General features: G+C 43.3%; 1 protein-coding gene and 1 pseudogene across 1 annotated transcript in view; both read left to right on the plus strand.

Annotated features, from left to right (window-relative positions):
* LOC127673531 (ensconsin-like) overlaps positions 1–16,160 on the plus strand; it is a 242,188-nt gene that overhangs the window by 218,304 nt on the left and 7,724 nt on the right.
* On the plus strand, positions 13,721–14,419 carry LOC127674191 (GTPase ERas-like; annotated as a pseudogene).

Raw genomic sequence — 16,160 nt, forward strand, 5'->3', positions numbered from 1 at the left:
CAGCGATTAGCTGTGTGGCATCTCATTAAACAATCAGAGATAACTTGGGGGCAAGGTCACACAGGGTCACTTGTGCTAAGTGTAGACTCTCTCTGGGACAACCAGGTCTGGGGGGGGGCAATATTAGCATTAGAATATAAGCAGTATCAGGACACCACACAACAATCATTGCTAAACATTACAGAATACTTTGAATACCAAATGCATAATTTGGGATATAAAGGTTAATGAAAACACAGTCTACTTATGTGGATGTCTTATGTTTGAGCAGAAGAAAACAAATGACTCTGAAATGTTTTCAGAACAGGACAAGAATTTAGGACTTTCAGAATGTTCCACCCCAAAAGAATTTGAGTTTCTACAAATGTGGACTGATGAAACAGATTTGACATTGCAGGAAAGCGTCTGCCTCTCGGAAGTGAGCAGAACTGAATAAATGTGTTTATATGATTCATCAGTCTTGTTCGAGACCACAACAGATATACCAGAGGGGAAGACAACAGGTTTGTGTAGCTTAGTTCAAGGTTTTGGAGGCACAGGGGCATGTTGTTTACACTGGCTTAGCTCTTGCTCAGAGTCCTAAGACAACAAACACATATTGTCACTTGTTGTGCTGACTGCTTTTGTGTGTCAACTTGACACAGGCTGGAGTTATCACAGAGAAAGGAGCTTCAGTTGGGGAAGTGCCTCCATGAGATCCAGCTGTGGGGCATTTTCTCTATTAGTGATCAAGGGGGGAGGGCCCATTGCAGGCGGTGCCATCCCTGGGCTGGTATTCCTGGGTTCTATAAGAAAGCAGGCTGAGCAAGCCAGGGGAAACAAGCCAGTAAGGAACATCCCTCCATGGCCTCTGCAACAGCTCCTGCTTCCTGACCTGCTTGAGTTCCAGTCCTGACCTCCTCTGTAATAACTAACCGGAGGAGCCAGGAAGACAGAGCTACTGTTGGGAGAAGTTTAAAAAAAAAAAAAGAAGCAAAAGCAAAAACAAAACAAACAAAACCAAACAAAATGGCCCCTTCTCCTCTTTTAATCTAAGTGAACATCAAGTGGAATATAGATCGGTTTTGAAGATACATTTGTTTTACAAGTGCTTTACTTGAATGTTCGTATGTGAACCACGTGCATCCCTGGTGCCTGTGGTTGTGTGAAAAGGGGCGTCAGCAGATCCCCTGTAATTGGAGCTATACGTGGCTGGAAACCACCATAGTGTTTCCAGGGACGGAGTCCAGGTCTTCAAGAGCAAGTGCTTCTTGCTCTCCTGAACCATCTCTCCAGCATCTCAAGTGGAGTTTTAATGTAATGAAAACAACTTTGGCCAGGAGAGGCAAACGCTTCACTTGGTGGAAAGTTAGGGATTTACTGGTGGGTAGTTGCAGCACATGAGATATGTTAGCCTTCTGCTGTGTGGGCAAAACAAGAAATGCAGTTGAGATGATCAACCTAAAAGGAGGAAAGACTTACTTAGGCTCATGGTTTTAGAGGTTTTAATCTATGTGATAAGTAATTTCCCCACCAGTGAAATGAGCCAATTCAAGCCAAATTTAAAAATTATATATATTGTACATATATGTATGTATATATATATACATACGTACATATATAACATATATGTGTGTATACATACATATATACATACATATATATAGTTAACACACACACAGAGGTTTACTGGGAAACTGCTCTCAGGAGAGTTCGCTGGCCCCAAAGGAGACCCAGAAATGACCATGGTAAGGGAGAGATAGGAGAGGAGGAAGAGAAAAAGAAAGAAAGAGCTTGTGGCCAGAGAGGAGAGAGAGGGAGAAGGAGATGGAGAAGGAGAGAGAGAGTAAAGAGGCCAAAAACATCTGGATTATAGATGGAAGAGTCTCTGGGGGAAGGGCAGCCCAGCCCCTGGACTAGAAAGTTTGGGGTTGGGAGCAGGGAGTGCCAGGTAGGGAACAGGGGATGCTGGGAAAACCTAGAGTCCAGGTCTGTTTTGGTGTGTCAACTATGCACCTTAGCCCCTTGTCCTGGGGTCTGAAAGCAAACCCCACAGTCAGCTGGGTTTGTCGTCTGAGGTCTGAGGTTAGACAGAAAATACACTGACAGAAAGAAGCTGCTAACTTCATGGTAGCCGGGAAGCAAGGAATGGGGAGACAGGGGTTGGGGTCCTTGGAGCCTGCTCCCAGAGTCCACCTTTTACCCAGTGCTCCTTCTCCTAGGGGTCGAAGCCTTCAGGGCACTCCAGAATCTAACATAATGTAACCAGGGTCCTTGTGTTGAGAGAAAAGTGCCTTCTGAAACAAAGAGTTCAGAGTGGACTATACAGAAGGGCCAACAGATTATTTCCGTAACGGCCAGTGTCTTAGCCAGTGTTCTGTTGCTGTGAAGAGACACCATGACCTTGGTTACGCCTATCAAAATAAAGTGTTTAATCAAGGACTGTTTACAGATTCAGAGGTCTTCTCCATTATCTTCCTCAAGTGGTGCAAGGTGACATGCAGGTGGACCTGGTGTTGGGAGCTTCACATCTGGATCCACAGGCAGCAGGAGGGGAGAAACTCTGGGACTGTTTGGGCTTTTGAAACCCCAAAGCCTGTCCCCAGTGTCACACTTCCTCCAACAAGGCCACACTTCCTGATCCCTCTTAAGGTCACTCCCCGATGACAAAGCATTCACACATACACACACACACACACACACACACACACACACACACACACACGAAGCTGTGGGGGCCATTCTTATTCACACAGTAACAGCCAGACAGTAAACAATCTCTGGCTTTTGTGGGCCTTATGTTTTCTATTGAATGGACATAGTACTGATGCTTCAGGACAGAGACATAGACCAGACACAAATGAGTAAGCCTAACCTTGTTACAATAAAACTTTATTTACAAAAGCAGGCAAGCAGGCTACAGGGTGGTTTAGCCCATAAGGTGTAATTTGTCCAAGCAGCGTCCAGCCTGGAATTAACTTATATATGAATATTCTCTTGGATTTTCCAATGCCCTTTGTTCTATTTTAGCCCTAAGAAAATCTACTGCCACACCAGTAGAATCTGTGTGATAAGTTCCACAGACTGAGGCATTAGACTTCAAAAGCAAGGGGTCTCCTGGAACCGGTTGTGGAACCCTCAGCCAGAGAAAACATATTGAGTGGTAGTTCTCATGGCAATTTTTCTGTTTTGTTCTCTTTCATTCCTTTTCTTAGTTACAGGTTCCTGGTAGCCTAGACCATGATCTTAAGCAAGAATAATGGGTACGAAACTATCTCTTGAGATGGGGTAACTAACAAGACCTTATCTCCGGGGAAACCAATGCTTTACTTTTTAAATCGTTTACAAAATTATCATGATAAATAAAAACTTTCCCAACAATAAAATTTCATATGGCTGCACGTGTGTCATTGGAGGTTGGTTTCGGTATATGGTAAAGAAATCCTTATCTAGAAAGAATTAAAATAGTTTAAATTTATGCATTAAAGATTTATAAAAAAATCAGACATTAGATGTTAAATAATAATTAACCATATGGGGCTAGAAAGTGAGCTAAGTGGTTAATGGCACTGACCATAAAGATTTATCAACCTGTTCTTGGGAATATGCCACTAGCCTTGGATGACCACCCTATTGTGCATTTATTTAGAACTGTTATATTTTGATGATACACACACACACACACACACACACACACACACACACACACACACACATATATATATATATATATATATATATATATGTATGTATATATATGGCTTTTTTGAGACAGAGTTTCTCTATATAGTCCTGGCTGTCCTGGAACTCACTCTGTGTACCAGGTTTTTCCTTGAACTCAGAAATCTGTCTCCCTCTTCCTCCAAGTGCTAGGATTAAAGACTTGCACCCCCCGTGCTCGGCAATGATTTATATTAACAATGATGTTACCTATTCTGTTTGTGATTTACTGAACATGTAGTTTCAGAGTTGTAATGCTCGAATGATTTTTGTATTTTACTGTGTAAAATGATTTTTGTTGGTATTTGTGATTGTTTCACTAAATAAGGTTTCTAAGAGTTGCTATTGGTTTTTAATGTATAAAATCCCCTGCTTGACAGCTACAAAATACACCCAGATTCAAACTGACTCTGGTTGTTTATGTTTGTCACCGATGAATCCTTACCTACCTGAACTTTGAAGATCCTCACCCGAGGGACTCCCATACCCGACTGGGGTGGTCTGTGACAATCTACAATGCTCAGTGATCAGCAAGAACTGGGTCCATTTCAGAGGTCCTCCAACTTGAGGATACTTTACAACTACTTATATGATTTGATAAATCAAGCATATCCAGGCTTCTTCCCAGAGTTTCTTGCTTTCTTGCTGCAGTGGGAATTTGTGGTTTTTATAGGTAGACAGAACACCCTCAAGTGTTTGACATTTCTAATTTATTGGGTCTTCTGTGGACCAGGCAAACACTCTGCAGCCTTTCAGGTTTTCTGATTCAACTGAGGGACCCTAGGGTTTTCCAGTGCCACACCCTCCTTACAGCTTCCCCACACCTCAGGTCAAGGCTAGGCCAAGTTCCATTCTCCATCTCCATTCTTGGAATGTACTGGACTGATAGTCACCTGATCCTCTGGAAAGTCCTAGACAGAGTTTAAATTCATGTCTTGCTTGCTAGCTAGTAGATTTAAAGGTCGATATGCTTAGCCAATACGTTTGAATTGTAACCTTGCTGATGTAACCTATACCCCTAAAAAGTATAAAAATTGCTTGTAATAGCCATTTGGGAGGTTGCCTTCTTGTTACTCGCCTTGAGGGTTTACCCCGATGCTCTGGAAAATAAACCTCTTGCTTTTGCATCGATCTGCCTCTCAAAATAACTACGACTAACGGAGGGTTGTGGTCTTACATAACAATTCAATGGTAGAACTGGGAACCTGGGTTTTTTAGTTTCCAGATGAGACTGGTGCTGGTGGCTCAAGGACAAGGATAGAATAAAGAGGAGGGAAATGCCTCAGTATAATGCTACAGCAGTAACACGCTGCATTCAAAATACTGTACAGCTGGATAGAACACACTAGTAAAGCTTTTAAAATTCAGGCTCGAGGATGGCTGGGAGAGGGGAAGGTGATTTCATGTCACAGGACAAAATGCTGTAGTTAAAAGCAGTGTCATTATCTTCTTCCAAAGTCAACCATTTCCTTTTGAAGACCAACTCAAAAAAACTCATATATCTTTAAATAGGACTGGGGTAAACTATTTTCATTTCTTGAGAGATAAGCAATGTCAAAGAGAGATATTTCAATAAATGATTAGAATACAAAAGTTACTTGAGATGGCCCAGGGTTACCCAGTGAGACCTTGTCTAAAATTTTTTGTAAAATAGTGAATATTCAATGTTCTGAAACTGACAAGTTTCTCTGCATAATCTTGTCAGCTAAAAGTGTTTCAAGTTACAGGGGAGGGGACAATGACCTGTGTGGAGATGCCATACTTCACCAGGAGCTATAGCCTACTACTCCGATGGAGACATGTTTGGGCTTGTACTCTGGCTACCTGATCATTGCACCATATAATGGAGCTGCCAAAGACCAAGGGAAGGACATACTCGCCTATTCCTCATAGACATCTGGGCTATGGACAGCCTAAATGGCCTTGGTCTTGGCTGTTGCAGGACTCCTAGTATGGATTTTTTTTCTGCTACCATTGCCTTATAAGTTTTTTTATATTTTTTATTTTTAATTATTTATTTATTTTTGTTTTTGTTTTTTTGTTATTTTTCAATACAGGGTTTCTCTGTGTAGCCCTGACTGTCCTGGAACTCACTCTGTAGACTAGGCTGGCCTTGAACTCAGAAATCCACCTGCCTCTGCCTCCAAAGTGCTGGGATTACAGGTGTGCACCACCACTGCCCAGCACCTTATAAGTATAAAGGATGGAAGTTTGCCTGCCAACATGGGAGGGGGTGAAGAATATTTAAGTGCTCATATGGTGGTCTTCTAGGAGATCCTATGATAGACTTTCAAGAATTCTTTCAACAGCAGAGGGATAGCTGCTGTCTCGCCTCCTCCCTCCACCCCTCCCCCACACCATCTTTTTCCCTGAAGACTTCCTGTGGATGTTAAGGGTCATCTTTACTTTGTTGATGCAAGGATGCTGGGAAGGCGTACTAAGTGACCCCTGTAGGACTTCTACCCTATTAACCAACTAAAGTCTGACATTCCAATTTAATTTCATGATTTTAGCCCAAGGCATGTTAACATTAAAAAAAAAGTAATGATGAATTATTTTGTTGTTGGCATATTATTTTTAATAACACCCTGTAATTTTGTATGTCGTGATATTCTGTGGGGGTCGAGAACTCTATGGATTTATTTAACTAAACCATTTCTCTCGTCTTGAATCTCTGCAAATATAAGTTGACTTTGTCAGTTCAAGCTACTGGAAAAACTACTTCCTTGTGCCCACATATAAAAAGAAGTCACTAGCTCTCTGGACTTTCCTTCTAAAAGACATGAGTTCTACTCATGAGTATGCCTCTCTCAAGAGATAATCACTATCCTGAAGTAGCAACTGGAAATATCATTACATTACCATGGGAATTCCATAGACACTTGTGGGGGACACAGGTGTTCAGTTGATTGCAGTAATCTCGTCATGTTTTTTGGCTGTTGTGTATTCTCTAGTACCTGAAGCATAATGTCTGTTACACAGCAAACTTCAGCAAATGTTTATCAAATACACAGATTCATAAACAGCCACGACTCTGTTCTGTTCTAAGTAACTTCAAGAATGTTAAAATTCGCTGGGCAGTGGTGGCACACGACTGTAATCCCAGCACTCTGGGAGGCAGAGGCAGGTGGATTTCTGTGTTCGAGGCTAGCCTAGTCTACAAAGTGAGTTCCAGTACAGCCAGGGCTATACCCTGTCTCAAAAAAACCAAATCCCCTCCCAAAAAAAAGAATGTTAAAATTCTATGCTCTAAAACATAAAAAACATTTGATGTCTGATTTTATGATCTGGGATCTGGATTTCAAATCTTTAGTCTCAAGATGTTTTATTCATTCCAAGGGAAAGTCACAAAACCGTTGTTCTATTCAATTTCCAAATGAACTTTAAAAATCTTATTATAAGCAGCTGTAGTAGCACACATCTTTAATCCTAGTACTTTGGAAGCAGAGGTAGGTGATCTCTAAAAATTCAAGGCCAGCCTGGTCTATACAGAGAATTCTAGGAGAGCCAGAGATATGTAATGAGGCCTTTCTCAAAACATATCACATTATATTATTGTCATTGATTTCACCGGTCTTTTAGCTTCTCACTTGTCACTATGTTTTTTTTTTTAAAAAGATTTTCATTATTTATTATATGTAAGTACACTGTAGCTTTCTTGAGACACTCCCAGAAGAGGGCATCAGATCCCATTACAGATGGTTGTAAGCCACCATGTGGTTGCTGGAATTTGAACTCAGGACCTTCTGAAGAGCAGTCAGTGAGCCATCTCTCTAGCCCATCATTATCTTGTAGAAAGAATATCTTGTGTGTTGCATGGATACATCACCTGTGAACTAAAAAGCCTATGGCCTGTAGATTTTGCAGGAAATATGGGTGGGAATCAAGTAGAGAGAAAGGATTCTGGGAGAGAGCCAGGAGGGAGATTTGCCAGGAAGATGTGTTGAGACAGACATGGTACCACAGGTAATCAGCATGTGGCAGAATGTAGCTAGGATAAATGAGACATTTTAAGTTATATCTAGCCAGAGAGGAGCCTAGCTATATGGCCAACGTATTTGTAAATATATTTTGAGTCTGTGTCTTATTTCTGGGAGCAAGGGGTTGAGAGGAAGAACCAGGAAAATTTTTGCCAATGGCACTTTACCCAGAAACTCCATCCACTCACCTGCCCCCAACCCCAATTACATTAGCGTGGGTGTAGACTGTTGTTCAGACATACCTCACTTCTCTCCAGAAAAGGCCACTATTCCTGCCTATGCTCTTTATACCTTTTTCCAGGTAGTACAAACTAACAATGAAATCATCTGTAACCTTATTTGTATCATGGATCGCCCCCCCCTTTTTTAGATTTATTTATTTTATTTATATGAGCACACTGTAGCTGTCTTCAAACACAACTTAATAGGGCATCGGATCCCACTACAGATGGTTGTGAGCCACCATGTGGTTACTGGGATTTGAACTCAGGACCTCTGAAAGAGCAGTCAGTACTCTTAACCGCTGAACCATCTCTCCAGTCCCCCATGGGTTCTTTAGAACATTGAAGAAGGTGACAGATCGTGTCTCAGAATAGTATCTTAAGACACACAGTTACTTTAAAGGGAAGAAATTACATTAACTTTATGAAAACACTGAGTGAGTGTATTGACTGCTATCTTTTGCTGTGATAAAATAACATGACCAAGGCTTGTGATTCCAGAGGGATAACATTCTATCCTGGCAGGAAGTCACAGCAGCCTGTGGAAGGCATGGTAGCAGTAGCAGGGAACTGAGAGATGGTATCTTCAAGGGCAAGTTGGAAACAGTGACACACTGCAACAACCGCACGACTACAACTCTCAAAGCCAGAAGGAGTGAACTTCCCCAGCAAGGCTGTACCACCTTCCCAACCATTGCCACTGTACAGCCTGGCTTTGTTTGTTACCTTGACACAAGCTAGAATGATCTGAAAGAAGGGAACCTCAAGTTTAGAAATTGCCTCCATAAGATCCAGCTGTAAGGTGTTTTCTTAAAACATGATTGGGGTGGTGCCAGCCCATTGTGGGTGGTGCCATCTCTGGGCTGTTCCTGGGTTTTATAAGAAAGAATGCTGAGCAAGCCAGGAAGAGCAATCCAGTAAGCAGCACCCCTACATGGCCTCTGCATCAGCTCCTGTCTCCAGGTTCCTGTCCTGTCCTGACTTCCTCCCATGATGGGCTGTGATGCAGAAATGTAAGCTAAATAAACCCTTTACTCCCATCTTGCTTTTTGGTCATGGTGTTTCATTGTAGCAATGGAAAGCCTAAGATAATAACTAACTTGGAACCAAGTGTTCGAATACTCGAGGCTATGAAGGGAACATTTCTTCTCTAGAGTGTCACAGCAAGTTAGTGAAATAACATGCTGTGCTCTGTAGCCTCATCACAAATTACTCCCCAAACACAGCAGCATACTATCTCCTGGTTTCTGTGGGTTAAGAATCTAAAACCAGCCTACCTAGGTAGTTTTGGATAGAAACTCTCACTCATTGTTTTTTTGTTTTTGTTTGGTTTTTGGTTTTTTGGATTTGTTTTTTTTGAGACAAGGTTTCTCTGTATAGCCCTGGCTTTCCTGGAAAACTCACTCTGTAGAACAAGCTGGCCTCGAACTCAGAAATCTGCTTGCCTCTGGCTCCCAGAATGCTGGGATTACAGGCATGCACCACCACCGCCCGGCCTCGCTCAGTGTTAAGGAAGGAGACAAACAGTTGTTCAATCATCTGGAGGTTTGATGGAGAGAAAGCTATCGGCGGGCCTAAGTTCTCTGTCACTTTGAGCTATCCACAGGCTTGCCCTGTGACAGGGCAGCTGACCTCCCCAGTACCAGTGCAAGTGTTCTATGTGCGGGCACAGAACTCACAGAATTTTATAATCTTACCTGTAAAATAGCATCTAGTCACTTCTGCAATGTTGTGTACACTGGACAGGGATACATAAGTCTGTGAGTGCAAAGAGCTGAAATGACAGGTTCTCTCTTTAGGGCTGCTGTCCAGAAAGTGACTATGATGTAGGTGTGCAATGAGATCTAGAGGCTGATCTGGCAATAAACGCGAGGAAAGATGCTATCCTTTGGGACCGAGCATGGCTCGGTTGTTACGGGAACTTGCTGCTCTTCCGGAGGTCCTGAGTTTGGTTCCCAGCACCCACAGTGCACAACTCACAACTGCCTATAGCTCCAGCTCCAGGGGATCTGACACTGCCTCTGCAGGGATCCCACTCCACCCCCAGCCACGCACCCACAGGTGCCACACACCTGCACAGGCAGACAGGCACAGGCGAACACACACAGGCAGACACACACAGGCAGACACGCACAGGCAGACACGCACAGGCAGACACGCACAGGCAGACACGCACATACATATGGATGAACAAATGCTAAGCATGTGTTATTTTAAAACGTAACACAATTAATTCTTTTTAGGACATTTTCTTTTTTGTTTTTGTTTTATTTCATGTGAGATAGAGGAGGTCTTTCTTGGTAGCCTAGGCTAGCCTGGAGCTTGTGTAGGCAAAGCGAACTTTAAACTCTTGGCAATCTTCCAGGCTTATCCTCTCGAGGGCTGGAACTACAGAACTGTCCTATCAAGGCTGTCTCTCTCTTTTGCCTTTTTTTTTTTAAAGGATTTACTTAAGCTGGGCTGTGGTGGCACATGCCTTTCATCCTAGTACTTGGGAGGAAGAGGCAGGAGGATTTCTGAGTTCGAGGCCAGTCTGGTCTAAAGAGTGAGTTCCAGGACAGCCAGGGCTATACAGAGAAACCCTGTCTCGAAAAAACAAACAAAAAAATTATTTATTCATTATATGTAAGTACACTGTAGCTGTCTTCAGACACACCAGAAGAGGGTGTGTTGTGAGCTACCATGTGGGTGCTGGGATTTGAACTCAGGACCTTCGGGGGAGCATTCAGTGCTCTTAACCACTGAGCCATTACTCCAGTACCTTCTTTTGCTTTTTGATTCAGGGACCTCAGTATGTAACATAGGCTAGTACTAAACTCATGATCTTCCTGCTTCAGCCTCTTAAGGGCCGGAATTGCATGTGTGCACAATGAAATATTGCATTATAAATAATTCTGATGTAGAACTGTAAATACAGTGATTATTTATTTATTAAAACATCTGGGTCCAGCCAGTGTTGGTGCACACCTTTGATCCCAGATTTGAGACACTTGCAGAAACAAGCAGATCTGAGTTCCAGGCCAGCCTGGTCTATAGAGTGAGTTCCAATACAGGCAGTACTACACAAAGAAATATTCTTAGAAAAAAAAAAAAGCCAAGCGTGGTGTTGCACACCTGTAATTCCAGCACTCGGGAGGCGGAGGCAGGCAGATTTCTGAGTTCAAGGCCAGCCTGGTCTACAGAATGAGTTCCAGGACAGCCCAAGACTACACAGAGAAACCCTGTCTCAGGGGGAAAAAAAAAGAAAGAAAAAAACCCTTGCCCCCAAACCCAAACACATTTTGACTTTGGGGCTGGAATGTGGCTTGCTTGGTAGGATGCTGCCCTACTGTGTGTGACACTTTGGGTCTGAATCCCTGCCACATAAAACTATAGTCCCAGCGCTCTGAAGGTGAAGATTGAAGTATACCTTCAAGGTCAGCTTCAGCTACAAACTAGAGACTAGCCTGGGCTATATCTAAAAAGATTGTCTTCTACTTGTTAGCGTCACAAATATTGCTAATATTTCAGTTTATCTCTGCCTAGAATCATAATTAAGACACGTCACAAATTTCAGCTTGTTACTGAGGATGCAACTTTGTCAACACAAACACTGATAACATGGCATGGACTTTTTAACCCTGTCCATGGACTCTCTGAGATGATGGATCACAAGCTGGCTTAGGGTACAAAACCACTAGGTGAAGAAAATATATATCAACCTAATACAAGCACCTTCAAGTGACTGAGACATTATTCCACACGGATAATATATGCGTTTGTTATTATCAGACTTCCCCAATACTGTGTATATTTACTAATTGATTAGTATCTCGTCATTATTGACTTTGTTAGTAGTCCCATCCCGTTGTGTCTATGTGTACATGTATGTTGATACAGAGTCTTGTTGTGTAGCATAAGTAGGCCTTTCACTCAATCCTCCTGCCTCAGCTTTTGCAGTGCTGGAATCATAGACATGAGTCTTCAAACTTGGATTATGAAGCATGCCATGCCACCAGTAGGTAATGAGCTGGTCTTAATTTAGATCCAAGACACATGGGAACTAAATTATGTTTCTCCCGGCGACTTTAAGTTTTTGCTTCAGTTTTTCAGTGTATGTGCCAGACAGTTGCCAGCTGGATTCCTGTAACTAAATCATAAACGACCGAAATTAAGTAGGACACGTTTTAGGCATGTGAACGGACTTGTTTTCCAACGATGAGCATTTAGTCTTGCGGCCAACGAGGCGATCCATGCACCACTTCCGGGATCTCTTCCTGAGTGGGAACAAATGCACAGAATTTGGCTTGCTGGGGGAGCTGTCAGATTGGGGGCACCGGTTAATAAAGCAACAACTCTTTTTCAGTCTTGAGGTCCCACTGCAGCGGCTGAGTGTCCAAGGTGGCAGCGCCTCCTCTCTAACCTCCCTAAGCAGCTCAGCCACAGAGCCTCAGCCAGGCAGGATGGTCTTTCCATTCTAACCCAAGGACCCGATGCAGGGAAGAGGGGGAGAAAAAACCCATCAATCCCTGAGCTTCCCACAAGCCCCACCGATCATTGAACAGGACGTCCCACCAATCCCTCCCTCTGAAGATCTCTGGCCTGAAAAGTTCAGCCTCCTAAGAAACCCTGTCTAAGCCACGTCCTTTGTCCAGTTCCCTGTAGTCCACTCAGGGGCGCAGAGGCAGCCACCCATGCTGGATTCATCCCTTTTCCTCCTGGATCTCTCTCCCCAACAAATCTCTTTTATGAGATTTGCTGACTGGCTAGCATGACTTTCTCACTGGAAGAAACCAAGAATCGAGGAAGGAGCTGAGCCCTGAGCTCCACTGGGGATACCCTCCCTGGGAGCTGAGGCACCTCTTGCTGAAGATGCTTCCTCTCATAGCCCTGTGGTTCCTGGGCTCCATAGTCCTGGGATACTTTTCCATCGCAGCAGGAAGACATACTGCAAAGTCACACTTTTCTTTCGTGTATTAAGAGAACAGTGACACTGGCTGGTGGGAGAATTCAGTTGGCTGGGTGTGTACCTAGCATATACAAAACCCTGGGTTCAATCTCTAGTACTAAGAGGGTGTGGCAGGCATGGCACTCAGAGCCATGTTGGGCTCCACAGTGAGTTCCAGGCTAGAATGCAATACAAGAAAAGTCTCAAAAATGAATCACTGTACACACAGTACAAAAAAGGTTGAAGTTAAAAAAAAAGTCTACAGTGGAATTAAAATATTGATGAGCCAGATACTAACACAACAAATTTTATTATTGAGGTTTTTGTTTTATGTTTTTTTTTTTTTTAAAGGGTCTCACTGTCAGCTCTGACTGTCCTGGAACTCACTATGTAGACCAGGCTGGCCTCAAATTCAGAGATCACTCTGCCTCTGCCTCCTAAGTTCTGGCATTAAAGCTTTGAGTGGGTTTACAATTAGTTTTTTAACCCTGCTTTCAATCCTGAAAATGTTTCATCCACAAAACAGATAATAATCACATTTCCCTGGTGATCGTGTATGTAACAAAACAATGTTGAGAAATGGCTTGCACATTATTCCAGTTTTTTGGTTTGTTTGTTTGTTCGTTTTTTCAAGACAGTATTTCTCTGTCGCCCTGGCTGTCCTAGAACTTGCTCTGTAGACCAGGCAGTCCTTGAATTCACAGAGATCTCTCTGTCTCTGCCACTTGAGAACTAAACAACTAAAGATGTGTGACACTGCAGATCAGCCTGCTGCCCCTCAGCAGACTGCTACTCCTGGGAACACAGCCAGTCTCGCCTGATTTCCCATTCCCAGCGCACTCTTAAACACTCTTAAAGTGGCTGTTTACACCACTTCCTTGAGGTGCTGGGGAATGGAGTTGCTGACCAAGTTTAGCATCTTGGACCTGAGCTCCAGCCTGCAATGCACCACCTCCCCAGAGGAAAGCCATGAGGCTTGGGCACAATGCAGAGATAGATGCTGTCAGGCAGCTACTGGAGTTCAAGTCTGCGGTGGTGGTGGGTGCAAGCAGTGTTGGTGAAAAAGCTCTCAGGATCCCGATGACTCACCACTGCTTTGTCAAAGACCACGAGCCCACTATCCAGGATTCCTACTGGAAAGAAGCAGCCCTGGACTACAGAGGAGGCTACATCCTAAATGTGCTGGATACAGCCGGCCAGGATACCCCGCGGGCTCTGCAGGACTGTGCTTGGCAGTGGGTGATGGCCTGCTTGGCGTCTGTGCTCTTGATGACCCCTCGTCGCTAGACCAGCTGCAGCAGATATGGTCCACGTGGAAGCCTCACCGCAGCCTCTGGTGCTAGTGGGCATCACGTGTGACCTGGTGAGCACTACTGGAGATGCTCATGCTGCCTCCGCCATCACAGTCCTTGCTCCCAAGCTGGGAGTCCCCTTAATGAAGACCTCAGCCAAGAGGCAGCAAAGTGTGGGAAGCCTTTGCCCTTGTGACCATGAGAATCAGAGCCCAGGAGGCTGGGGCTGCATCAAGCAGGAAGATCAGACGCCACAAAAACATCTGTAGCTGTGGCTGCTCTGTAGCCTGGCGATCTTAGTTAAGTCAATTGACCCTTGTCTCCTGTCAAGCTGACAGTTCTCTTGTCATAACATTTCCCCACCCACCCACCCACCAAGTAAGTTTCCACGGACATTTTTTTTTTATTGTCATTTGGTGAGGAGTGTCCCTTGTTGGCTATGTTCTGTGAAACTCTATGCAAAATTAAATAAACGTTCTCAGCATTCAAAGCTAAAAAAAAAAAAAAAAAAAAAAAAAAAAAAAAAAAAAAAAGATGTGTGACACCACCACCTGGCTATGTATGCCCTTTATGTTCAGTAATTTTCACCTTTAACTATTTTCAAGGCTATAGATGAGTTCATAATTTTCTGATTATTCTGTTAAGATGACTTTTCCCCACTTTTATATTTATTCCCATGGTTCATGGAGTTTTTCTTTGCTTGTTTTTAGTCTTTTATTTCTTCTTTAAGTAATACCAAAGGATTATGAATTAATTGGGGAAGTTGTCCACATTTTAACTTACATTGAAAATTTGTCTTAATTTAAGAAAAAACATAAACTGAAGCACACCCCTGGTTTGTTTCCTTCCCTGGCTAACCTACTATTTGCTGTTTAGGTCAGGCTGGCTTTGAGTTCATGGAAGTGTGCCTGAGGCAGGATACACTGTGCCTCTCTAGAACAGAGGCGATGGAATGTACCGCCGTGCTCAGAGATGTCATAAGAATAAAGAGCGTGCTCCACTGCTGGTGGGGTTGCAAATTGGTACAACCACTCTGGAAATCAGTCTGGCGGTTCCTCTGAAAACTGGGCACCTTACTTCCAGAAGATCCTGCTATACCACTCCTGGGCATATACCCAGAAGACTCCCCACCATGTAATAAGGATACATGTTCTACTATGTTCATAGCAGCCCTATTTGTAATTGCCAGATGCTGGAAAGAACCCAGGTATCCCTCAACAGAAGAGTGGATGCAAAAAATGTGGTATATCTACACAATGGAGTACTATTCAGCCATTAGAAACAATGAATTCATGAAATTCTTAGGCAAATGGATGGAGCTAGAGAATATCATATTAAGTGACGTAACCCAGACTCAAATGGTGAATCATGGTATGCACTCACTAATAAGTGGATATTAACCTAGAAAACTGGAATACCCAAAACATAATCCACACATCAAATGAGGTACAAGAAGAAAGGAGGAGTGGCCCCTGGTTCTGGAAAGACTCAGTGAAACAGTATTCAGCAAAACCAGAACGGGGAAGTGGGACGGGGTGGGTGGGAGGACAGGGGAAGAGAAGGGGGTTTGCGGGACTTTCGGGGAGTGGGGGGGCTAGAAAAGGGGAAATCATTTGAAATGTAAAAAAATTATATCGAATAATAATAATAAAAAAAAAAAAGAAAAAAAAGAAAAAAAAAGGCACAGGCTAACGAAATGGAAAAAAAAAAAAAAAAAAAAAGAATAAAGAGCGTGGCCCAAGACCTTATCACACAATTTCACTTCTTGTGCACCCTTCTGCAAATGCGTGTGTCACCTACCACCATGACCTAGATCTGGGAGCTGGTTTTCCCGACCCAGAATTAAGTAGCTGTAATGGGGGTTGTGTAGACTTTAACCTTCCTTTCTCCATCTAGTTCTTGCTGCCTCAGCCAGCGGTGTATGCTCGGGCAGTCCTGCTTCTCTCCTCCCCTTTGTTCTGGGAGTTACCCTCATGCCTGCAAGCTAGATTTTGAGTTTCTTTCTTTCTTTCTTTCTTTCTTTCTTTCTTTCTTTCTTTCT

Source organism: Apodemus sylvaticus, chromosome 23, assembly GCF_947179515.1.
Source record: "Apodemus sylvaticus chromosome 23, mApoSyl1.1, whole genome shotgun sequence".
NCBI lineage: Eukaryota > Metazoa > Chordata > Mammalia > Rodentia > Muridae > Apodemus > Apodemus sylvaticus.